We start from the raw sequence: 26361 nt of genomic DNA, 5'->3' as shown, positions 1-26361 counted from the left end.
GCCACATGCTTATCGCAACACTGTCATGCTGGGGTGTTAGTACCTCAAATCGCTTCTCTCCTCTGAAGTGTAAGAACACTAAAGTCTCATTCCCAGGATTAAAGTATCTCATATATTATTGATATCTCATAAGGCTTTGCTCCTACCAGGCCTACTGCATGTCCCTCCATCACTTTAAGCCCCTTTCAACTAAAAAAACCCGCTACCTTGGTGTAGCCTTCCCCAGCCTGAAGCAGGCTGTTACAAACCTTGTCACCACTGAGGTGGGGCCACCTGCGGTGCAGCTTTTGACTTGGCTGGCTCCTTTTTGAAGTGACAACTGCCCTGCTCTTCTGCTACCTGCTGAGAGGCTGAACCTGTCTTCCCTAGATGTTCCTGAGATAGCTGACTACCTGTGAAATTGGTGACTTACTGCTAACAACTTGGCAACAAAACATCCAGAAGCCTGGAGACCCAGTGCTGAGGGAATGGCTCCAGGCACCAAAAGTGGACTGGCAGGGGAGGAGGGTGGGGGGAATGGGCTTTCCCCCTTATAATCATGGTGTCTTAATAAACTCGAGAGCCTTGAACAGGGAATCATCTTTGCTCCATTAATCTCTCTTGCTGTCTAAGTCATTTTCAGCCCCATCCTACCTCCCAGGTGTACCCGGTTCATATAGGCCGCAGGCTGGTATAAAACACCTTGGTATAAAAGGAAAATCAACACCAATAGATATTTCCCTATAAAATAAAACTGAATGGTTAAAATCTAACATGTTTTCCTGTTTTGTTCTCTAATTGGTTCAAAATGTAATATCTCATTTTGAAAGACGAACTGCAAATATAAAAGTGACTTAAGTGGTATCAGATTATTTTTTGTCTTCACTCATTTAGGATCTTTGGTAGATAGCAAATGAATATATTTTTTTAGGCATAAATATTGATCAGTGACAATATTCATATTTTGTATTTTAATATGTTATGTATTTGGCATTAGCATCTGAAAAAGTAAGTTAAGATTGAATTATATATCATGTGTTTAAAATTTACTTGAATAGTTCACACATGAGAAGTGTACAGACATAACTTCTAAAACTTCCTCTTCCATCTCTTTCCATGTTTTCATGGTCTCTATCTTAGTCGCTGTTCTATTTCTGTGAAGAGAAACATGACTAAGGCAACTCTTATCAAATTACAGTGTTGTTGTTTGAAAGAAAATGGCACTCAAAGGATCATAGACAGTGGTACCATTAAGAAGTGTGGCCTTGTTGGGGTAAGTGTGGCATTTTTGGAGGAAGTGTATCACTATGCAGGCCTTGAAGTCTCAGATGCTCATGCCAGACCCAGGGTGTCACATTCTTACTATTGTCTTTGATCCATATGTAAAATTCCCAGCTACTTCTCCAGCACTGTGTCTGCCTCCATGCCTCCTTATGTCCTGCCATAATGATGATAAACCGAACCTCTGAAACTGTAAGCCAGCCCTAATGAAATGGTTTTCCTTCATAAGAATTACTGTAGTCATGGTGTCTCTTCATGAGAACAGATATCTTAACTAAACACACATGGGGACCTCCTGGAAGAGGAGAAACTTCATTGGTCAAGCTGCCAGCAAGCTGGGCAGGGAGCTTTAGGGATACAACTTTCTTGAGTCGCCACCCATGGTAATTCAGATACCTGTGAATCATCCATGCTCTTGTAAACTAAGACTCCATCTATCCTTCCTTGTTAACCGAGCTAAGAATTATTTCTTAGTATTCATCAGTGTTCTACCTGCTTTAAATACACTTTGTTCATGTCTTCCCAGGGAGCAAAGCATTTACTCTTTTGCTAGTTCAGAATTAGTGTCTAAAAGCTTATTCAAAGTAATGGTCATAGTCACTGTTTTATTGCTGTCCAGAGACATGAAAACCATGGAACTGATATAAGATTAAAGCATTGAGCCAGGTGGTGGTGGCGCAAGCCTTTAATCCCAGCACTTGGGAGGCAGAGGCAGGCNGATTTCTGAGTTCGAGGCCAGCCTGGTCTACAAAGTGAGTTCCAGGACAGCCAGGGCTACACAGAGAAACCTTGTTTCAAAAAACAAAACAAAACAAAACAAAACAAAACAAAACAAAACAAAAAACAAACAACAAAAACAAAAAAACCAAAAAAAACAACAACAAAAACAACAAAAAAGATAAAGCATTGAGGGCTAGCAAGATGAATCAGCAGCTAAGGTCAATGAATATGCCCTGAGTTCAATTCTCAGCAACCACATGAGGATGGTTCCCAAACATCTGTAATGGGATCCAATGCCCTCTTCTGGTGTGTCTGAAAACAGAGACAGAGTTCTCACACAAATAAAATAAATCTTTTTTTAAAAGATAAAGCATCGAATTTGGGGTTTGCTTACAATTTCAGAGGTTTAGTTCACTATCATCATGTCTGGAAGCATGGCAGTTTTCATGGCACTGGAAAAGTCACTGAGAACAGTATCCTGATTCAGAGAGAGAGAGAGAGAGAGAGAGAGAGAGAGAGAGAGCGCACCTAACTTAAGCTTTTGAAACCTCAGCGCCCATTCCAGTGACATACTTCCTCTAACAAGGCCATACTTACTCCGAAAGGCCATACCTTTTAATTTTTCCCAAATAGTATTACTCTTTGATGATTAAATATTCAAATTTATGACCCTATGGGAGCTATTCTTATTTAAACCATCATATTCCACTCTGAAGACACCATAGGCTTGTAGCTATATCATAATGCAAAAATGCATACACTCCAACTTCAAAAGTACCCATAGTCTATCACAATGTCAAGTCAAAGTTCAAAGCCTTTTTTGAGTCTCATGGAAGTCTCTTAACTATAAATCCTGTAATGTCGAAATCACAAAGCAGATCACATACATTCAACATAAAATGGTAGAGAATATACATTAGCATTTCAAAGGAGGAAGAGCATAGTGAGGAAATACTAAACCAAAGCAATACCAAAGGCCAACATGGCAAACTTCTAATTCTGTATATATCTCTAGGTCTGATATCAAAGGGCTCTTCAGAACTCTAACGCCTTCCAGATCTGTTGGCTGTCACACACTTCTCTCCGTTGCGCTGCGCTGGTTCCACACCCTACGTACAGCTTTCCTTGATATGTAGTCCTCTACTCTGGCATCTGAAACATTTTGGGGTCTCTAATTCAATCAATCCCACTTCACTTTTACAGATTCACACAAAGGCTTCTCTGGGCCTTAAGGCAAAGACACTTCTAGTACATGCCTGGCTTCAGTGTCTTTTTTTTTTTTTTTTTGGCCATAGAGGGAGGTTCCATAGCCCTTTTTCTTGTATCTGTGACTTCAAATCCAGAACCTTGTGGCCAAAACTGCCAAGTTTTGCTGCTTGCTGGGGCTGGAATTTGCACCCCCAACCCCCAATTACATTTGCATCAGCTTTCTGTTGTTGATGGTTTCCTTCATTTCCTAAGCTCTTATTTATTTATTTATTTATTTATTTATTTATTTATTTATAAACAGGTTGAGGGTTGGCTGGCTGGGCTCTTTCCCTGAGATTGTATCACCACTTTTGTTCCATTTAGTCTTTAAACTTTAAGCTTTTTGTCTCCTTGCTCATAGGACTTAACACCAACATCATCTTTCTTGGTACTTTTCCTTTTTCTCTGCATTCTGTACATTTTGTATTTCTCCATAACCCACTGGGTTCTTTTCATTATAGATCTGTAAAAGAGTTGTTATTAATAACCACATTACACAGCCAATACTAGACTGTCTTGAAGTCTCCTTTGCCAACATTAATCCAAAACACTGTAATTTAGCCTTTGGCATTATTTTTTAGGACAAGAGTGAACAGTAGCCACACTCTTTGCCAAAATTTCACAAGAATTGTGTCTAGGCTGCTTAGTAACATTCTCCTTTCTGAAACTTTTTGTGCTGGGCCTTTATAATTTACACTGCTCTCAATATTGCTGTACAGGTGCCTACTGCTATGACCCATGAAGTCTCACTTAAAACATTCGACTGCTTTCCTAATCCAAAGTTCACATTGCACCAAGCAGCAAGGTCAGGCCTCTTACAGCAATACCCTAGTCTCTATTACCAATTTCTGTTTCAGTCACTGTTTTATTATATTGTGAAAAGTCATTATGACCAAGGTAAATCTTATGAAAGAAGCCTTTATTTGGGGGCTTGTTTATAGTTTCAGAGGTTTGATCTATTATCAAATTGGCAGGGAATGTGGTAGGAACATGGTAGCAATCATGGTGCTAGAGCAGTAGCTGAGTTCTACATCCTGATCCATAAGCAGAGAGAGAAAAAGAGAAAACACCGAGCCTAGCATTAATTTTTAGCTAAGCATTCAAATCTACTAGACTATGGGGGACATTCTTATTCAAACCACAATAGTCTCTTCTTTAATTATTATTACATTACTAAATAAGTAAACACACACACACACAAAGCTCAGTGAGTCCATTTAGCCTTCTCTGTGTGTACATGTGTTCAGAACTGACAACTTTCAGTTGAACATCCTATATTGGTGTTCTTCTCAGAAAGAAAACTATTTTCTTACTGTCAACAGCCATTGGTCACCTTTAGCTCTTCATCTAGGGAAGGAATCATGGTCACATGTTAACTGGTATTGTCATTGTGTCAGTCTTGCCCCAGCACTCCCAACCCAAATTAAAGCCATGCACTTTCTAACAAAAATCCCAGCTCCAGGCATGGGAAATTACCTTTGATTGTTGTTTGGAGAAATAGAGGAGTCAACAAACAACATAGGTTATTGCCATTGTCCTCGGATGCCTTTCAGATTGTGAAAGGAAAATACTAGTGCTAAAGACACCACACAGCCCAGATTCAGAACTTGAAGGAATTGGGCTGGAACTGACATGGGAAACCCCCTTGGATGGAAAATTATAGTATCAGAAGATACTATGGAAGCTTACAAGACAAAGAAGTAATTAGTAACCCTACACAGCTGTAATGCCTATGAGTAAACCAGCAAGATATCCCCAATGATGCAATAGTGCTACTTTATCTTGGGAGTAGCCAAAGCACCATCTAATTGGACTTAAGACCTGCTTAATAATTTCAAATTCATGTAAGTTCTGTAAGATCTAGCCAGCTAACCTGGCTGGAGAGGTTCAAGGCCTGAAAGGAAACCCTTTTACTGATGTTTTCTTAATCTGATAAAATGTCTATTGAATTATAAATATTTATCAGGTTACCCACAGATGTCATCCATCATCAAAGAAATTTCTCCTTTGCAATAGATGGAGGCTATTACAGAGATCCACAGCAGGTCAAATGGAGAGAATAATATACTGAGAGATGCCCAACCCCAATTGATATGTCTGCAACATGGTCCCTACACCTAATGATCAGAGAAAATCATGAAATAGGAACAGAAATATGGTAATAGCCAGAGGAGGGCATAACTGCTATAAGATAGCATAGGAAAATGAGACATGAATCATTTAGTGTCTTTTTAGTGGTAACGGCATCAGAAATAACTAGATTATGTTCTGTTTGAAGCCAGGGCTTCCCTTAGAGTAGCACATTATTTTAGCTTATTTTTGTGACAAATCATCATCATCTCGTGAATCAAATAGTAAGATTCCACTGAGCATGTGCCTCCTTTTTCTTTCAGTAAAGCCAGCTTTTATCCATTCATAAAATGTATCCTCTTTTTAAAAAGCCCATTTATTTTTGGAAAGTATAGAAGAAAAATTAAAAGAAAAAATGCCCACTGGGGACTGGGGAGAAGCTTCAACAAGTAAAAGTCCTTGCTGAGAGAAACAGAGGACCTTAGTTCTAACACCAACACTCATGTTAGAAAAGAAAAAGAAAAAAGAAAAGAAGACCCAGTTGTTCTCTGAGTGATTCTGCAGCTCCAGGTTTGTGGAGGGGATTCAGATAGATGCTGAGAGTTCACTGTTCAGTCAGTCCATCCAGGATGACTAGCTTCTGGTTCAGCAAAACCTTGCCTCAGAAACATGGTGAGCAGTAATAGAAAAAAGTGACCTGGGACATTCCTCTAATCACATGAGCATATGTGCACAAGAGTGTGCATCTTATTCATTTGGCCTCTCTTCATTCCCACAATTATACACAGTTTTCCTGGAAGCAAGACATTAATTTTCTTATCATATTATCAAATTAGAAAGTAGAAAATGCCTGGAATACTGACGTACCATTTGTGAAAATAAATAACAATATCTATAATATTCATCAGCAAGGGGGAGATTAACACCTCCAAATTTTAAAAGCTTTATTAATTAAAAATTATATATATATATATATATATATAGTTCTCTTTGTCAACCTCTGTATAGATTCTGGGGATAAAACACAATTCCAGTTTCCAGTTTCCTGGTCATCAGGCCTGTGAGGCAGGCCACATGCCACATTCCAGTAGATTTTTAAGACTAATGCTTTTATGACTGATTGAAATCCCACACTAGTAAGGCTTGAATAAGTAGCTTCTTTGGATAAATTCCAGCTCTGAAATGGATCTCAGCCATCTTTCTTTTAAACAACTATTGTGGCCTTCCTTCTTGTTCTTTCCCAAGACTTTATAAAGATGAATGATATAGTAAATGTGAGAGTACTAGCTAGAGTTTTGCTTCCTACTCCCCAAATTAAACATAGAACAATCAACAGAAGCTGGTCATACAGAAAAAGCTGTACTGACTGACAAGCCTAAGACCCAGGTCCAAATCTTAACACAGTAACTCCTAGGTATGTGACATAGCCAAGCCCTTAATTTCCTGAATGCTTGCTTTTTCAAATGGCATGAATAAAGGAGTCTCGCTTCTAAATATACTCAATATTCTTATTTTTTAAAAAACAAAACAGTCATTACATGGGTGTTAGTTATATCAAGTATATATAATAATCAGGCATTTAAAATTCATTCAACAAAGACATATCTGCCTTATTTGAAGTAGCCAAGTTTCATTTTACTTGTAAATTTATTTTCACATAATATGCAGGTCTAGAAAATTCAACATAAATGATTGATTTCAGTTAAATAAGTAAATTGAAATAGACACAAAAGAAATCCTTCAAGTATCTTAAAATTCAAACAAAAAAGAAAGAAATGAGATATAGAAAAAGTTAAATTTTGCTCAAATATAGAAGTATATGCAAAAAATATAGTTTAGATTGGTAGACAAAGAGTAAGCTATTAGTATTATTGCTTTTTGTAGAGCAATATGTATCAGAAAAGCTATAGGAATAACACAGGCTTTGAATTAGTTATCCCTGAGTTGGGTTTGTTGTTTGTTTTTAAGAGTATTTAGTTGTCTCTAAGTTGGATAAAGTCATTTGAAAAATGACTTCCCATTCACACTGAAGTAACTTTGATGAAACTCAGTGAGCCACACAGAAAGAAGACCTGAGAGAAGAATGTTGTTGAAAAGAAAGAAAGAAGGAAGGAAATGAGAAAGGAATAGAGTCTGAACATGACTAAATAGAAGCTGTTCATGACATACATCCATGAAACTGTCAAAGAATAAAAATGAACCTGCTCATTTTTATTTTAATTTGGACACCTTTTATTTCTTTTTCTTCGTTAATTGCTCTGGCCAGGATTCCCACTACCATGTTGCATAGGACCAGTAAGAGTGGGAGGTTTTGTTTTTCTTCTAGTCTGAAAACTGTCACATGTTCATCATATTATTTGAAGGTAGGATTGTATGTATGATTTTTTATTATACTAAGATACTATCATTTTAGTTCTTAATTTCAAGAATTCATTTCAACTGTGTGAAAAGTATAAAATGATGAAAGGAATTGAAGAAAGGTTAAGTTGTGTGCATGCTTATGAGTTAAAGTCTAGATATTAAGGAAAATGCCAATACTAACTCAAAGCAATATCGAGATGCAAGACAATCCTTATCAAAATCTCACTAACACATTTTTACAAAAGTAGAAAACAATTTAAGCTTTGTATACAATAACTGAGACATGACAATCTTGAAAGAATGAAGCCAGTGTTTGAGAATAGTCTACAAAAACTCTACTAACTAAAGCAGTATAGCACTGACAGAAAGACAAGCATGTAGACCAACAGGGAAGAACATAAGTCCTACAAATTAAACCCACTAGTTTCCCCAAACCCCACAACTAAGAATGCCATCAGATAAGATCTAAAACTTCCAACAGTAATTCCTTATTTTTGTTTTAACCCATCTTTGGGATGTTCCTACAGTGTATTTGAAAACTACTTGATTCATGGCTTTCTTTTTTTCTGTAAAGCACATGTAACTCCTTACATGTTGGGATATGTTACTTGGTGCAACTTTAGTTCATATTTCTAAGCCATGGTTTGGCTAATGTTAAGTGAACTATTATGTCATTTCAAGTGTGAGCTGTGATTTTTTTAAAAAGATTTACTTAACTTTTTTCATTATGTTAATTTGTGTGTCTTTGGGTGGATATGTGAACATGAGTTCAGATGTCTATGGAAGACAGAAGGAGTTTTGGATTTGCCAGCTCTGGATTTATAGGAAACCATGAGCTACCTGCCATGGGCTCTAGGAACCAAACTCTGCAAGAAAAGTCTTATAAATTCTTAACTAGGAAGCCAGCTCTGCTGCCACAAGAACTGGGTTTTATGTCACAGTCAGAAGATGGAGATCTTATTATATGTGACAACATGGATGTAATTTGAGGCTATTATTAGACCAAAGCCAAACTTATTCAGAATGACAATAATCCATTTACCTGAGGTCTTGTATGCTGTTCATCATAAAAGCATAGAACAGAATGGTGGACCCCTAGACCCAGAGAGCAAGGAAATGTGGGAAGCACATGGCTCTTTGATAGCTACAAAGTTTCAGTTAAGTGAAATGAATACAAACATTGAAGTCTGCTGTGCAACATCACATCCATAGATAATACTTTACAAGCACCCTCAAAATTATTTTCAAAATAGGAAGGATGTTGATTATCCATTAGAACATCTGTTTTCTCCCTGAGATTTGTGTTGTTTAATTCTCAGACATTTCTTCTTGCTATAGCATGGCATTGCAAAATAAAATATCCACAAACAACATAGCTGCTGGAGTTAACTCCTTGCATTACTCTCCCAAGTGACTTTTCAGTGGGTGGAGTCTATACCAACCAAGGAACCCCTGACCTAAACTCCAGAAAGAGAGATCTTTTTGTGTGCCCAAAGCTTAGAATTATTTTGGGCTTGTCACTTACCAGCAATAGAACCCTATGTGGGTCAGTTAACCCTTGTGGACTTCTGTTGTTCTCATCTGTAACCTTGAAAGGTTAGCCTGAATAATCCTGTAGTCCTGTCTGCTTTGGTACTGCTAGTATAACAAATGAATTGGTAACAAAGATTTTCATATGTAAACAAATTCAACATTGCACCAAATTCAGAATGGATTGACCTGGTTGTTTCTAGATTTAGCCTATCTGTGGAAGGGGTGGGGGAACAAAAACAGAGTTTACTGGCAGCCTGGGTGAGTCAAAGGACCAAGCTATTTTTGGCAAAGACCACTAAACTGACTCAGGCATTTATATGCATTTTCTCAGAAAGGGCACCCAGCTTAAATTCCAGGGGAATACCTACAGGTCTGCTGCAAAATCACCAGTAAAAGGAATGCCCTTTGCTGAATAAAGAAGCCACACAAGGAATACCAGTTGGGTGGTGTGCTGGGCAGGCTCCCGTGTTTTCTAGATGGTAAGGTTGTCAAGTAACCCAAATATCAAAGGACACATGGCTCAAGAAGGGACATATTGATTCCCTCTCCTGTTTCCCCACATTGACTTGAATTAGCCAGTCTTGAGTTTATTAGTCTTAAACAAAGGTTGACTGGTGAAGAGTCCTTTGTCAGTCTGTGAGATACAATGAACAAGAATTGGGAGAGAGGGTCAGCAAGTGTTTGTCTTGCAAGCATGAGAACCTGAATTTTGCCCCTTGAATACATGTAAAAAGAAAAGCCAGGCACACACTAGTAACCCCTAACTCTGTGGAGACAGAGACAAACAGATTACTGGAACTTTCTGGACAATGAGGGGTCTTTTCTAAAAAAATAAACATGTAGACAGAGCCTGATGAATGACATCTGAGGTTGTCTCCTGACCTCCCTATACATAAGTACACATGTACACCTGCACATACATGAACACACACACACACATTTTGGCCTTCACAGTCATCCAATGAGTCATAGTATACTAAGTTTAAAAGACAACGTTCAAACTTAAGTCAACGAGTGAGTCTCTGTATTGCATGTAGATAACTTAAATTAAAATAGCATTTTTATTTTATTCTCCAGATTGCTGTCATATGTAAAGTATTGAAATTTCAGTAATGTCAGCCCTGCTGAAGATAGGTGTCTATTTGCTGTCTGTCAATGAGGTGACACAAAGTAGCACATGTCATTGGGGATTCCAAAGCCTGTGCTGCCAGTTCTACTTTCTTATTAACTCTTATTATCTTTGCTCTCTTGAACAAGAACATACCATTGGGAGGCCTTGTTTCCTAGTCTATATGTAGGGATAATAATTATACCTATTGGTGTTATTAAATGTATATCAGAAGAGTTACCTACACACACTTAGCTCTAAATGAATACTACCAGTAGTAGCACTAATTATATGGATGAACTTCAAACTATACTTCCATACAATTGTATACATGGAATCTCTATCATGGTATCAATAAACTGACACTCTACATCCCTAAACAAAAAAATTGATCTATTTTTCTCTTAAGTTTCATGTTTGTCACTTCAGATCCATCATGTCAGTTCAGACAGTTAAGGAGATTCAACCAATCATCAATATGGAGACAAAAGAGCAAAAGTCAACCCATCCCCCAGCAAAGAGGGAATAGAGAACTAAATGAAAACATCACTTAGGAAACTGATGGGGAAAAGGCAAAAGAAAATTGCAAGCTGATAGAGTAATATTTGTACTCTGAATGTGAGCTAATCCTATGTCTTATTATTGAAAAAACTTAGCAAGTCAACAATAGTTTAGTTTTCTAGTTAATCTATTTGTTTACTTTGCATCCATATTGAAGCATCCACTCCATTCTCTCCTTCCAGTCCCTCCCTCTTTACTTTTCCCCGTTCTCCTTAGAGAGGGGAAGACCTCCCATGGACATCAACCAGCCATCAACCATCAATTTGCAGTAGGACTAGGAGACTCTTTGAGACCAGACAAGACAGTCCAGTTAGGGGACAGAGGTCCAAAGACAGGTAGCAGAGTCAGAGACAGCCCCTACTCCTGTTGCTAGGGGGTCTCACATGAAGATCAAGCTGCACATCGGTTAGTTTGTTTTGATTGAATTGATTTAAGACACAGCAGTTGACTGTCAAAAAGATCTAGTTCTTCTGTTAGACTCCTGTATCCAAAGCCACTCCATTGACCTAATGAGTCAGGAGCTGATGAACTGTGAATCTTTGTTCAAGGCCTGCCATGGTTGTTCCACTGAACTACTGTGATGGGTTGAATTGTAGTTCTCAAATTGTTGTACACTGGCCCATATTTGGAGAAGGATCTGTCAAGCTGTAGAGCTAAATGAGGGCGTTAGAGTGGACTCACATCCAATGTCACTGGAGTCTCTAGAAGAAGAAGCTAAAATGGTGAACCAGGCATACACAGAGGAAAATCTATGAGAAAACAGAAGGGGAAGAGTTACATTTAGAGTCCACAGAAATACCTCGGGGTTTCAGAAATCAGCCTACCAACACCCTGCTCCTGTACATTTTGTTTTGTTTTGTTTTCGAGACAGGGTTTCTCTGTATAGCCCTGGCTGTTCTGGAACTCACTTTGTAGACCAGGCTGCCCTCAAACTCAGAAATCTGCCTGCTTCTGCCTCCTGAGTGCTGGGATTAAAGGTGTGTGCCACCACGCCCGGCTGCTCCTGTACTGTTCCAGCTCTGACTTTTTTTTTGTGACTTAGAGAAAACATACCTCTATTGTCTAAGCCACCCAATGTCTGTCCCTTTGTTATGGAGACTCTGGCAAACCAGTACAAGTAATACTTGTAAATAATAATTATGGAACCCTTCTTTTGCTATTACAACCTGTTTGTAACCTGGGTAGTTCTTCAGCCTTTAAAGCTCCCAATAAATGGAGTCCAGAAAATTTCAGAATGGATAACTCCATTTTTTGGAACTTACTCTTTGTGAAGAATTTTTCATACTCGGTACTGAATGTTCATTATTCTAATGATGAAGGTTCATATAGCTAACACTGGGGCACTAGAATACTTCCAGAATAACCATACATTCTATTCACAGAGTGCCTAATGCTATGTATATTGATATGATTAGTTAATATTTTAATTCACTGAGAACTATTTTATGAATATTTTTCATTTTATTGTTTTTTTTTTCTGAATAAAGAGTAGTTGACCATGTCTACAAGTCAAATGAACAACATATTGTATATGGGGTTTTCATCCCTAGAGAAATTTGAAGTTCTGAGTGTAGTCTCCAAATGATGACATCATCTTAATAGTCTTGGTTTTACTGCTTTGTTTGAGGTCAGTCTTTTTGCCTTGAGAAGAAATATTTTCTGTGTATAGAATGTTATGTGCACATCACAAGCTGCCCATTCCTATAAATTACAGGTCATGCTCCTGTCAAGAAGCAAACTTTAAATATCATCTTGTAATATTCTAACTGCTGTTTTTACTGAAACAATTGTTCTGGGCAGAAACCATCCAATGAAGTTGTTTGAACTAATTCAATGTCCTGTACGATTGACCCCTAAATCATTACCACTGTGAGGGACTCTTCATATGCTAAAGTGCAAACCAACAGACTGGCTAAAATTTAATAAAAGTTTTCACTTCGGCTGATTCTATTCAAGCTCATATTAACAACAACAATGATGATAATGGTAATAATAATTATGGGTAACCCTTATAAAATGCTTTCATGACTCCAGCCTAAGCCTTTAAATGTACTGGCTCAGTTAATATAGATAACTGTTGATGTAGGCATTATTTCTTATTTGCATTTTATAAAAGAAATACAAAGACACTTAATGACCTCAATAAACTGGATTCTTATTAATTCTGACTTGAAAATTCTGCTACCAGTTGTGAGGAGCTATTTACAAAGAGAATGAATAGTTCAAGGAAGAAAGCATCAATCCTCCATACCACATCTTAATCTGTGAGTTCACACCTATATGGGATTGCCTAACCAAAAGTTGTGGTACTGAAAACTTGGTGGCAACTTCTGGCAAAAAGATTTCTGAACATGAAACTGATATTAAATGCATCAGAAATCCAAGGTGTTTCTGGAAGTATTTGTGTCATGCTGAAGTCTTGGTTCTGAACACACAGAATGCATCCTTGAAACTGTGCATGCCACCAGGCCACACAAGGCCAATGAGCACTTCCAGGATTACCTCAGCTTATAGTCATGACTCAGAGTGTATTTACTGTATTTACATGGATTTTTTTTCCCTTTGGGACTAGAAAGATGGTTAAGTTAGCAAGAGGTCTTGTTGTATAAGCATGAAGACAGAATTCAGATCTTCAGCATCCATGTAAAAAGTCTGTCATGGTCTCAGGTACATGTAACTCCAGTGCAGCAGGGGGTTGGCAATGAAGATTGGCTTGCTTGAGCTTGCTGGTCATTAGTGTGGTCAAAACTCTCTGAGATACAGGGACAGGGTCAGACTCTCTCTCAAGAGTATAAACCAAGGGCAGTAGAGGTCATCTAAAGGAGCCTGGCCTTTATATATGTGCATAGGCATGAACACCTGTCCACACATATATGCACACACAATTTAAAAAAATAACCACAAAGTTTTCTGCTCATATGGAAACATAATGGTTTTACTATGGAAAAGAAATACATTTACTGTTTTCCTAGCAACATACCTTAACATAAAAGTTTCGATTTAGAATGCATTTTGGATCGTATTGTGCTAGAATGTTGATTTAATGTTACTGTTTAAGTTGCTGACTTGTATGTGTTTGAATCATTGAAAAACATTGGTTTGGGATAAAAGTAGAGTTTCAAACAATCTCTGATATGGCCCAAGCACAATCCCGCCACTTTATATTATGTGTTTATATTAAGTCTCAGTATTGATGATTATAAAATCAGAATTTCCCATATTCCTGAAAAATGCTGAACACAGCCTGTGCCCTGCAGTATCAAGCATGTAGCCAAGTTTGAATTCTTAATGTAAAAGTTAAAAGTACATGACCTCATTCATTTGCAATTTTGCTGTTTTAAAATAAACAATAAAACTATGCACATGACAAAACTGTTCAGATAAATATTTACAATTTATTGTCAGCAAGTATTTTGTGCACAAAAGTTTCAAAGGAAAAGCTGTTGCAAGCAGGTGTTTAAGAAGACAGGACATCAAGTGAGGGATGGTGTTGCCATCCCACAGTCACATCTCTGACCCAAAATTGTTCCTGTCTGAAAGAATTACAGGGATGGAAATGGAGAATAGCCTGAGGAAAAGAAGGTGCAGCGTCAGGCTCAAAGTGGGATCCAGCTCAAGGGGAGGTCCCAAGGCCTGACACTATTACTGAGGCTGCAGAGCACTCACAAAAGGGATCTATCATGACTGCCCTCCGAAAGACCCAACAAGCAGCTGAAAGAGTCAGATGCAGATATTTGCACCCAACCAATGGACAGAAGCAGCTGATCCCTGTTGTTGAATTAAGGAAGGCTAAAAGAAGCTGAGGAGAAGGGTGATTCTGTAGTAGGACCAGCGGTCTGGACCCCCAAGACCTCTCAAACACTGCACCACCAAACAAGATAGCATACACCAGGTGATATGAGGCTCCCAACACACATACAATAGAGGACTGCCAGGTCTGTGTTCATTCAGAGATGATGCACTTAACCCTCAAGAGACTGGAGGCCCCAGGGAGTTTAGAGGTCAGGTGGGGTAGGGGGCTGGTGCACCCACGTGGAGACGTGGTGGGGTGGGTGGGAGGTATGGGATGTGGAGCAGTCGGAGGGTGGATGCAGGAGCTGGGATCAGAATATGGAGTGTAAAAAATAAATTAAAAATAAAATAAAATGTAAAATAAAGAAACCAGGTTCCAGGCAATATCTAGGGAAGAATGATAGCATCAGCTTCTTGAGGCTCTGGGAAAGGGTTCAGTATAAATGTCCTCTGTCTTAGCCCCTGGACAGAGGGCTCAGGAGATTTTTCCCAAGTATGTCATAAATTAGGTGGCTATTTCCTCCCATTTAGCAGCACGTGTCACTTATACCCTGGCACTGAAGTGAGCTACTCAAAAAATGGAAAGTCAATGATTCATTTACCCCTGCTTTCCCAGGGCATATGCCCAAATTAAAAGAAAAAAATGTAACAAACAACAAATAGAAGAAAAACAGACAAAAAAATAAAAATCACAAAATGTTTACAAAATATGTTTATAAGCCAAGGATTTGAGAGTCAAATTGTACTGAGTTGCATATTCCATCACTTCCACATACTACGTGCAACACTGAGGTTAATTTTTACTCCTCTTTTGGGACTCAATGACATCGCCCACAGAAGGAGATCCTAATTCATTAGATTGACATAATTTCAGTAGCTACTGTCTATTACTGTTACTTTGCTCTAGGAAGGTCTGTGAAAGATGTACTTATGGTACTCCAGTCAGTCTTCAGACCTTGATGAAATGAGCATGGTAGGCCTCTATTTTATATTGAGGTGAGCAACACAGAGGGACAAAATATATAACAAATGCCATGTGTGCCAAGAGTGATGTAGCTATGATGGCAGCGCAGCTTCATAGTGATCTCTCTCTCTCTCCCTCTCCCTCTCTCTCTCTCTCTAAAAATTGATTTTTTTGTAAAGATAGAGTGGGAACACAGCTCTCAAGCACCACAAGAAATTATGCAGTCAGATTTTCTTCATTTGGAGAAATCTCAGGGGTTAGCAGAGTGCAATGGGTAAGACACTGGAAAACCACCTTCATGATCATGGTATGTTTTCTGCCTTGTGTGTGTATGTGTGTGTGTAAATATACTATCTGAACATTCCATGTTCAAACAAATATATCTTAAGTATATCCATCCTCTGTTTTCTGCATCCAACCCTTCCCAATAATTGGCCTCCCAACTTCATATCACCCTTTTAATAATAACCCAGAGTCCAGTTATTATTATCAATATCCACATGAGTATAGGGCCGTTTACTTGACTTGGACAAATTTCCATCTGCCACAGGTCCAAAGAAAACTACTCTGCCTGCTCCCATAACCATCAACTACCATTAGCACTGAAGCTGTGTTGGGCTTTGGGAGCCCCTCCTTGACACACATTAGACTTCTTAGCTGACTTGGTCTTGTGCAGTTCTCAGTCATGTCATATACAGAAGGTGGCGTTTCTCAGAACTTTTGTCTTCTTTTCCGACATACCTTCCCTTCCTCTGTGTTCCTGAGCTTAGAGTGCAGGGATGATGGTAATGTCCATTTATGGCTGAGCTCTCGGTAATTTATTTTCAGAATTTTGAACAGTTTTAAATATCTACATTAACATCTACCCAAAGTACAGAGGGGCCTTCCCAATCAAGACTGAGATCCTATTCAAATACAAATATAAGCACAAATGTTTAGAAGGCAGGGAGTTTGATGACATGGGTATTTAGTAAAATAGTAGGGTCAGGTGTTTTTGACAAGGTTTACAATATGTACATGAATTCTTTCCTGTCAATCAGTTCTCAGATACAATCAGAAAGAAATTTGTTATTTTTTAACAGTTGTGCTACTATTGCAAAGTTAGACACATCTTTTCGGACAGGTCAGTATTGTAGCATTCAAAATCCCATACTGGGTGAAACCATTAATGATATCCTCCTCCAGCTACCTGTATAGCCCGAAACATATGAAACCTAGACTTTAGAGGAGTCTTTTCTAGTCAGTTCTGGGTTGATTCCTCTGCCCTAGAACCAAAGTGTATTAATTTGAAGCAATAGGATCTTATCATCAAGTTGTGCTAGACAACCAAGGACAGTGGCAATAATCATATTGTTTTGTGTGGTTTTGAAGCCACCTTAATGAAAAACTTTTAGGGATATGAACTGTATTGGGTGCTGAGACTTTTAGTTAATAACTCATATCTTCTGGGAACAGCATTGACCACAATGTAGAGCACCTCTGTTCAAACGTCTTTGTTTGTAAAATTAGCTTACAAACTACCAGGTTTTCATAAGACATCTACATTCATCCTCAATTTTGGTTAAGTTCTCCTCACTCCCTCCTTTACCTCACCCCCTTCCTCCCAACCCATTTATAGATTTAATTCCCAGTACTTGCTCCCACTATTCTTTTATGAAACATTCATTCTATACACACACACACATATATATAAACACACATATATATACACACACACATATATATAAATACACACATATAAATATAAATTATATATATATATATATATATATATATATATATATATATATATATATATATATATATATTTGTTTTTTTGAGGCAGGGTTTCTCTGTGTAGCCCTGGCTGTCCTGGAACTCACTCTGTAGACCAGGCTGGCCTCAAACTCAGAAATCTGCCTGCCTCTGTCTCCTAAGTGCTGGGATTAAAGACATGCGCCACCACTGCCTGGCTTATATATATTTTTATTTGGGATAAAAAGTCATAGATCTCCATAAACTTTTCACCCATGCTTCATTCTTACTAATTCTGCAGTATCTTACCAGTCTGCTGAACACCAACTTCATTGCAAAGGATATATGGGAGATTCCAGAGATATCTTTATGATGCTCAAATTATTATAATATTATCTGATTAATAATGAAGAAAAATAAAAGAACAGAGAATTATTTTTGCTGAAATGTGAATACATAAGGTGTCTCAGTTTATGAGGATGATGTCTTGAAGTACAATGAACAGCCCTTTATTTTGATTATAATTCACTGAAAGAAATTCTCCAAAGAGAGAGTGGAATTGGTCTCATGCCTGGGCTTTTCAGATGTCCTTTCAAACGATGACTTCTAACTTGTTGATTCTTTTCCTGTTACTTCTGCGCCACTGTACCTGTCCCTAACAGATTCCCGGGTAACTCATGTGCAGCTGATGTGATTTCCCAGTACTTGAATCTGCTCTGATGTGGCTCCTTTCATGGCTTCTTTCATATGGCACATGTGGCTCGTGAGTCGGCTCAAGGTCAGTGGTATCATCTTGCACCCATTTGTTCTCACTTCAAAATGAAGATTTTATTTAGATGAAAAATTGTGTTCCAGGAACAAATTATTTCACTTGAAAGCTTTGTCTCCTAATGTGACAATTGAAGGCTTTGTGGAGGAAAATAATCTGTATTCTTGTATTAACACTAACATTAACTTTGTCCTTACATGTACAGTGACAAATGAGAAATTCAGATCTATCACATTGTTTTGAATATTAAAGTGAAATCTATTTAAGGGAAGCTGGTGGTTTTACAAAAATCATTTTTTTTGAATTACATCAGCTCTTTCTGAGTATTCATTCACCTAATATAGGAAGGAAAATGTTACTCTTTTTTTCTCTTCAGCTCATTTCCTTTTGCTAGAGGCACATTTTACATCGAATTTAAATGTATATATGTATCTTTAGAAATATGTATATTTTATTTTTACTGGACACTATAAGGAAAATATTATTTTATTGAACGAATAAATATATAACTTGTTTTGAATGACCACAAGTCATCAGTGTAAATATAACACATTTGTTGATTAGATTTGTTTCTTTGTCTTTGTTCATATAGCATTACATTTCTTATTTTAAATCAGAGAAAAACAGAGACAGAGACAGAGAGAGACAGAGAGACACAGAGACAGTGAGAGACAGACAGACAGAGAGACAGAGAACTTACAACAGTATAGCCTTAGTCCATCTATCTATCTATCTATCTATCTATCTATCTATCTATCTATCTATCTATCTATCTATCTATCTATCTAAAACCTACTTCACTGGCCTTTCTCCATATACCACACACTTATATCACATTGATGTAACCTGGGAATTTATACCTATGATTTTGACTTTTTAAAATTCTCTCTTTGTCTTTAGCACTATGAAGCTTGAATATGCTGTGCCCAAATGTTTGTATGGTATGTATTCATGTGTTTGTTTGTGTGTGTATGTCTGTTTGTATGTCTGTGTGTATACACATATTTGTATGTTCATTCTTTTTGGTTGTGTATATACTATACACATATCTATCATACCATATCTATCTCTATCTCTATCTATCTATATATGACTCTCTTTATGGACTATATATATGGACTATAGATAGATAGATAGACAGACAGACAGACAGACAGACAGACAGACAGATAGATAGATAGATAGATAGATGGACTATATATATGTGGACTATATATATAGACTATATATATGTATATATGGACTATATATGGACTATATATATATGGACTATATATGAACTATATATGTATGTATGTATGTGTGTGTATATATACATATATATATATATATATATATATATATATATATATATATATATAGCTATGTGCTTTCATTGCCAATCTGTTCCACATTTTTCATGAGCACTTTTAACACATTAATTAGAGTTAGTTCATTCTTTTCTGACTGCTGATTAAATATCTGCTTTACATTTTGTCTGGTTCTAATAATTGCTTTGCCTCTTCAAACTTGTCCCTGTTCTCTCTCCCTACATCCTTTGACATGTCTTGTGGTATACTGTAGTAGACAATAGGAATGGAGGCCTTTCATGTGAAGGTTAATGCTAATCTGGATAGAAGTAAATTCTATTCAATGCTTGTTGCAGCTGTAGATATGAGATATTTCAGATTTATTGCTACCATTCTTCCTGCTATCATTGGGCTTTCCTCTGTGCTCCTTGTTCCTTGGCAGAGAGTAGTGCCATGTAGCTCTTTGGTCAGTAATTTTCTGAGACATTTGTTAGCATAGTGATAAATGTAGAGAAGAAGGAACTGTTTGCAATCCTCTCCTTAGGTCTTATGCATGTGTATCTCTGGACAGTGAGCTTCACCCATGAATCTAAATGTTGCTGTAGGCTTTTGCTCCTATTTCTTAATCCTTTCTCCTGCTCACCACATTGACTCCTTTTGGTGAGAGATGTACAATGGAGATTATATATCAGGAAAGAATTCTCATTTGGAATTGGGATTCATAATTGCTCTTTAGCAAAGACCTTTCACTAAAAACCACAACTCTATTATGGAGAAGACTTGTCCTTAATTCTCAATGGTTATTGCTCTTGCCTCTTGTTTTTTTCTCAGATCTTCATTATAAGACCCTGTCTTTGAAAAGCACAAAAGTATAGAGAGAAATATGCAAGAACTCAACTCCCAATAAGTTCTTACTATTGTGCAACTTTTTCCTCCAAAGTAAAATATTCTCTCCTGGAGGGAGATTTAGTCAAAACACACAAAAACAAAACAAAAACAAAACCAAACAAAACCAACTAACCAAACAAAAAACTATGCAAGGCTCATAAAGTGAGATGTTTTTCTTTATGCAAGGAATTATAAAACTCCGTTCAAAACTATGTGTGAGTGAGGTTTTCAGAAATAGTTGCATGTGCAGTTCTGTGGGTATCGCTGTGATGGGATATAATACTTAGCTTCTATTCTTCTAAACACATAAATCTCAGCAACCTCTGTACAATGTCAAGAACCACAAGGCCTCTCCACAAGGATGTATAAGCAAGTGAGCTAGCTGGGGAAGATGAGATGCTTCACCAGCTAAGCTGCTAGCCAGCTGTGCAGGGAGATGCAGGCTTACAACTTTCTTGTGTCATCCACCCATGCCAAGGCAGCCTTTTCAGTAAGTAATATGGCTGCCTTTGAATCACCCAGGCTCCCCCACGTGAGGCATCCAACCACCCATACTCATTCTCTAAGCTAAGTACTTCTTGGTATTTCATTAGTAGCCTATCTTCTGTAAATACACGTCTGCTCATGGCTCTCCAGGGAGCACAATTTACTCTCATGTTAGTTTGGTCAGTGTCTAAGAGCTTATTCAAAGTCAAGATGTTAGTTGCTATCATGGGCAGTGTTCTATGGCGATGAAAAGGCATGATGACCATGGCAACTTTTATAAGAGAGAACATTTAATTGGGGGCTTGCTCACAGCTTCAAAGGACAAGTTCACTATCATCATGGTGGGGAGCATGGCAGCACACAGGCAGTCATGGTGCTAGGTAAGTAGCTGAGAGTTCTGCTTTTCTCCATAGGCAACAGGAAGAGAGGGACAGTAGATATCTTTTTAAGAATGATTTATTTTGATTTTAAGCTTTTGAAATCTCTAAGCCCACCACTAATGACACACTTCTTTCCATAAGCCCTAGTACCGCCTAATCCTCCTCAAGGGGTGCCACTCCCTGATGACAAAGTACTCACATATATGCCCCTATGAGGACCATTCTTATTCAACTCATCACACTTTTAAGTATTTCTACCAGTCTTTGGTTCCCATATCTTCTTACTCTAGGAAATAAAGCCAAGTACGGTATCCACTGATATCCTTTTCTCTCCAGACTTTAGAATAGTAGGTTTCTATGACACCCTAGTTGTTCTTGGGTGGATCTCAAAGTATTGTCAGTTTTTATTTTGTCCAGAGTTCTCTTCTTATAAGGACAAGAACAACTTCCACAAGTGTAGGTGCTAAAAACAGCACAGAATTTCTTCCAATTTGCTTGTCATTTTGTGAGGAACTATTTTTAAGATTAAAAAAGAAATGAGGATGAAGTAAAAATTTAATAAGCTCTTCAGATACAGCTTGGGTATCACAAATGCTCTATTTATAGAATGTTTGCATCTCTCTTACTCTTGTCATGGGCATGGTAGTTGATATGACTATAAAATCCAAGGCTTGTATTTCTTTTTATTCATTGCCACTTACAGATAAAGCCTAGATACCTTTTTAAAATGATTTAATTTTATGATGTATGTCTATGTGTCTGCCTTTGTGTAGGTATGTGCACATTAGTGTGGGTACCCATAGAGAATAGAACGGTTGAGTTCTCCTCCAGCTGGAGTTAGAGGCTATAAGCTACACAACACAAATGTGTTTAGTTCTTGAATGAGTAGTATGTGTTCTTGACCACTGATCAAACTTTCTAACCACTATTTACCTTCTTCTACACAGTTATTTACAGAAATGAGTATTCTATCTACCTTTCATGTTTACTTGTGAGTTACCACTTTTATCAAGAAGTTTTAAGGTATTTTTCTTTATGCATGGAATTATAAAATTCCATGAAAAACCAAGTGCAAGTTTTGTTTTCATTTTCCAGAAGTAGTTGAATGCGCAGATCTGTGGGTGTCTCAGTGATGATATACAATACTTATCTTCCATTCTTTTAAATTAAGGGGCACTGAAACCCCTTAATTTATGTATGTTGTACTGAGTTCAGTTGACAGCACCATAAAAACCAAGCAAACAATGACATAACACAAAACTACTTTTAAAATATATAGTTCAGTAGTACTTAGTACATTCTTTACATTCGGTTACTGGATCCTCTATATATTTCCAAAACATGTTCAGTACTCTGAAAGATAACCCCATGTTAGTCTATGTTCTGTTGATGATATTTTACCAACACTTTGGACTATGTGATTCCTTTTTTAAAAATATTTTCTTTATATACATTTCAAATGCTATCCCGAAAGTTTCCTATACCCTCCCTCCTCCCTGCTCCCCTACCAACCCACTCCCACTTCTTGGCCTTGGCATTCCCCTGTACTGGGGCATATAAAGTTTGCAGTACCAAGGGGCCTCTCTTCTCAATGATGGCCTATGTGATTCTTAAAGGGACACATTATTTTTCCCAAGTTCTGGAAATGAGGCAGTCTAACATCTTGAAGATGGCAGCATTGGTGAGGGCTCTTGTCCAGAAGGCAAAATAGCAGCACAGTATGAGAGAAGGTGAGACCAAGTTGAAGTCACTTATCTAACAAGGCTGTCCTTCTGATAAATAACTCACACCCACAGTAATAACACTAGTTCTTTCATAGGGCAAAGATTTTATGACCTAAGCACTTGTTGTTACTCCCCACTTTCCAATGCAGCTTCAGGAAAGTTTCTTTTTTAACAGAAAAACTTAAATCTATCAAGCCTTTTGTTCCCACTCCTCTCATACAGCAGTCCCTGAAAAGGAATAATTTTTGCCGATGTGGACTTATTCATATTACATATTTTGTATAAAGGGCATCATAAAACATGTGGCTTTGGGGTGTGGCTTACTTCAGATAGATTGCTATGGTTCACTCCTCACTGTCACACGAGATAATCAGTGCTCCATCATTTCTTGTGACACTCCTAAGCTTTGTCTCATCTCAGGTCTTTTTCATTTATCGTTTTGATATTTGAACAACACTTTCAGGTCTATTACCTATTTTTCTCCTCAGCTCTAGAAGTTATTCCTTTAGTCATTTAAAATATATTTTTCTGATACATTCTCTTTGAGTTCTTCTGAAAGTATAATTAGCTTATTTATAACTGACATATAAATATTTCTTTTACATCTTCAATTATGTTGTTTGCATTCACTGAGCATAAAAATGCACTAGCTCAGGTTCCAACTCGTCAAAGACTTAACTTTTTTGTGTTTATCTTTTTGCTCACACCATCAACTGAATTATTTTTTAATCTCTAGAAGCACATCATGACTTTTGAATCTACCTACCCATTTATTTTCTTATAGATTTAACCTCTCTCCATGTCCTACTAGCCATGCACTTCTTTTAAAGTTAGACCAGCACTCAGATCCTTCTGTGTCTCCTCAAATGATGAATTAGAATCCTAAGAAGATATAAGTAAAAACTGTCCCCCCTAAATTGGGAATATTTCGAGTTTTATATTTCATATCTTTTCAAATTTGAGTGTGAAATGTAGAACATCCTCTGAATTGAGTAAATGAAATAGTCCTGTATTATTTTAGGGGCTTCAGCACTATAGCAACTTAGTGCATTCCCCTTACTATAAATTATTTGAGGAAAAGCAGATGTTACAATTGTGTCGATTGGTCTTCTTCCAGGACCCCCTAACAGAGAGAGCAGGAACTGTCTTTGACTCTGTTGCCTGTGTTGGGACCTTTCCTCCTACTGGGTTGCCTCATCTAGCCTTAATAGGAGAGGAGGTATCTAGATTTACTGTAACTTGCTATATCATGGCTAGTTGATATCTACGGGAGGCCTGCCTTTTTCTGAAGAGAAACAGGAGGAGTAGATTGGGGAGTAGGGAGAGAGGGGTGTGTGTTGGGGGAAGAGGAGAAACTGCAGTAAGTGTAAAACAAACAAACAAATGAACAAACAAACAAACAAACAAACAAACAAGTATTTTGTGATCCTCCATAACTATGTGTATCCTAGAAACTGAAGTTAAAATTGTATTGAAGTATGAATTAGAATGCCAGAGCACTGAATTTTATTCTCTATTCAGCTCCTCGCTAAGATGAATTTAGCATGAGACAACTCTATACTGAAATCAGTAAGGCACAAGGCACAGATTACAGGTTTTTAGGTCCCCTCTTCTCTTAAAATTTATATCATGATCAGAACTTTTTTTTTTTTTTGACCCAGAAGTATTTGCAGGACCATAAGAGGGCAGCATTCAATTTACAGGACTGCCGGCATCATTTCCCATAGATCTCCAGTGCACTGAAGTTGCAGGATTCTGAGACTGACACAGCACTAGCTAGCATTAGCAACTTGAGGCCCATGCCAAGAAAAGTAATTTGTCGGTTTTAAGTAAAAGAATATAAATGTATCCTGACTGCACTAAAAAAAAGTCACTTTACTATTTGTATAGCTGTCAAGCTTGCATTCATTGGAAACAAGAAACTCTTGTTAATCCCATCTATACCATGACAGTGAAAACAAACTTGTCAACCCAACTAAGGAAAAACACCCAAGAGGACGGGCTGAAATGTAGATTTGAAAATGACATTTTAAAATGCAATATATATAAACTGTGAAGTGTAGGCTAACAACCAAATGTTCAACAACACATGTTTTCTACATTAGGACTACATTTTGATATCCATAGGTTAGTCTGGAAAATAAAACAAGAAAGAAAATTCTAATAAGACAATAGATAACTTGGATTCTATGTAGTAGCCAGTACATTTTGAAGGCAAATGAAGTGTTAGACATTGTATTTAGGACAGCTGAAGTCAATGAGTTATATGTATTTTTAAAGCATAGAAGATAATTAAAGATGGGTTCTTTTACAGTGGTAGAATCTAAATTTTTGAATCCGTGTTTCCATTGTCAGCTTCCTTATCAGCTCCATAAGCCTGTCCTCTGACAGTGACAGCAAGTCATAGAAACTTGACAGGCTCTAGATCATAATATGACATTTATAATTTGCTGGATTGACCTTCTTTTTCTTCCCCCTTCTTTTTGCAAACATTGGACATGGTCCTCCTTCCTCTGCCTGTGGGTTAGAAAGTTCTCCTTTTTCTTGTCTTGCTGCTCTCCTCTTCCTTCTTCATATAACGTCCAAATGTCTAATTGCTCTCTCAGGAAATTACCTTCACTCTACCTAATCAGAGGAAAGGTATTTATAATAGTTCAAAAATGAAAGACTAAGCCATTGGGAAATTTGGAAAACTTTACTGGTGATAGACTGTTGCCAACTTTTATAAGACAATCTGTCACCATTTTATCCTTAATACAGGAATCTGAACCAATTCTCTGGGATTGCCTCAAATCACTGGATTTATTAAATTCATGACTATCTGTTCTCTTACAGCAATGGCATACATGACATAGTGAGCCATGCACCACTCTTCAGAAAGAACATTGACAGTGGAAATAAGCCAACTTCATACACTGAGAGATGACACAGCAGAAATCAGGACCTGAAGAAATATACAAGTGCTGTGTAAGTTTGTACCTTACTCTAAAGCTAGAGGAGAGCTCTGACTAAAATGGGGGGAAAAAGCCATTTGATTACAAACAGTTTTCTAATTATACACTGACTCTGTTTTAATCTTTAAAATCTCCTCTGATGTAGTGTTAAGATGTTAATAAAGAGTAAATTGCTTTCATCCTGACCTTTTGTTTTATTGTTTTTTTCTCAGCTTTTATTACAGAAACATTATTGCTGTGGAAATGTTAACTTCCTGCTTGTGTTTCTGGAACCCTGAAGGGTATAGAAGTTGGCCAGTTTAGGCTCTATTAAGGAGCTTTGGAAGGAAAAAAAAAGCATTCAGCACTTTTGTTTTATGTTTTATGTTCGACAGAGGAAAGTCTGTTCATGATAAGTGAACTTGGAGATCAATGCTCAGAAACAAACTAAAAACTTTAGGCTCACTTCTGTTAATTTTGAGAACCTGCAATGGCTGCAATTAAATAAACATGAACTAGCCAATTCAAGGAACAAACCAGA

The 26361-nt window shown here is 37.5% G+C and overlaps 1 pseudogene; it reads right to left on the bottom strand.

Annotated features, from left to right (window-relative positions):
• Window positions 1-15792: 15792 nt before the first annotated feature.
• Window positions 15793-15948, bottom strand: LOC115029467 (annotated as a pseudogene).
• Between the last annotated feature and the right edge of the window lie 10413 nt (window positions 15949-26361).

The sequence above is a fragment of the Mus caroli genome, chromosome 15 (genome assembly GCF_900094665.2).
Source record: "Mus caroli chromosome 15, CAROLI_EIJ_v1.1, whole genome shotgun sequence".
In the NCBI taxonomy this organism is placed as follows: domain Eukaryota; kingdom Metazoa; phylum Chordata; class Mammalia; order Rodentia; family Muridae; genus Mus; species Mus caroli.
The sequence above is the reverse complement of the archived record's forward strand: the minus strand, read 5'-3'. Positions and strand labels throughout refer to the sequence as shown.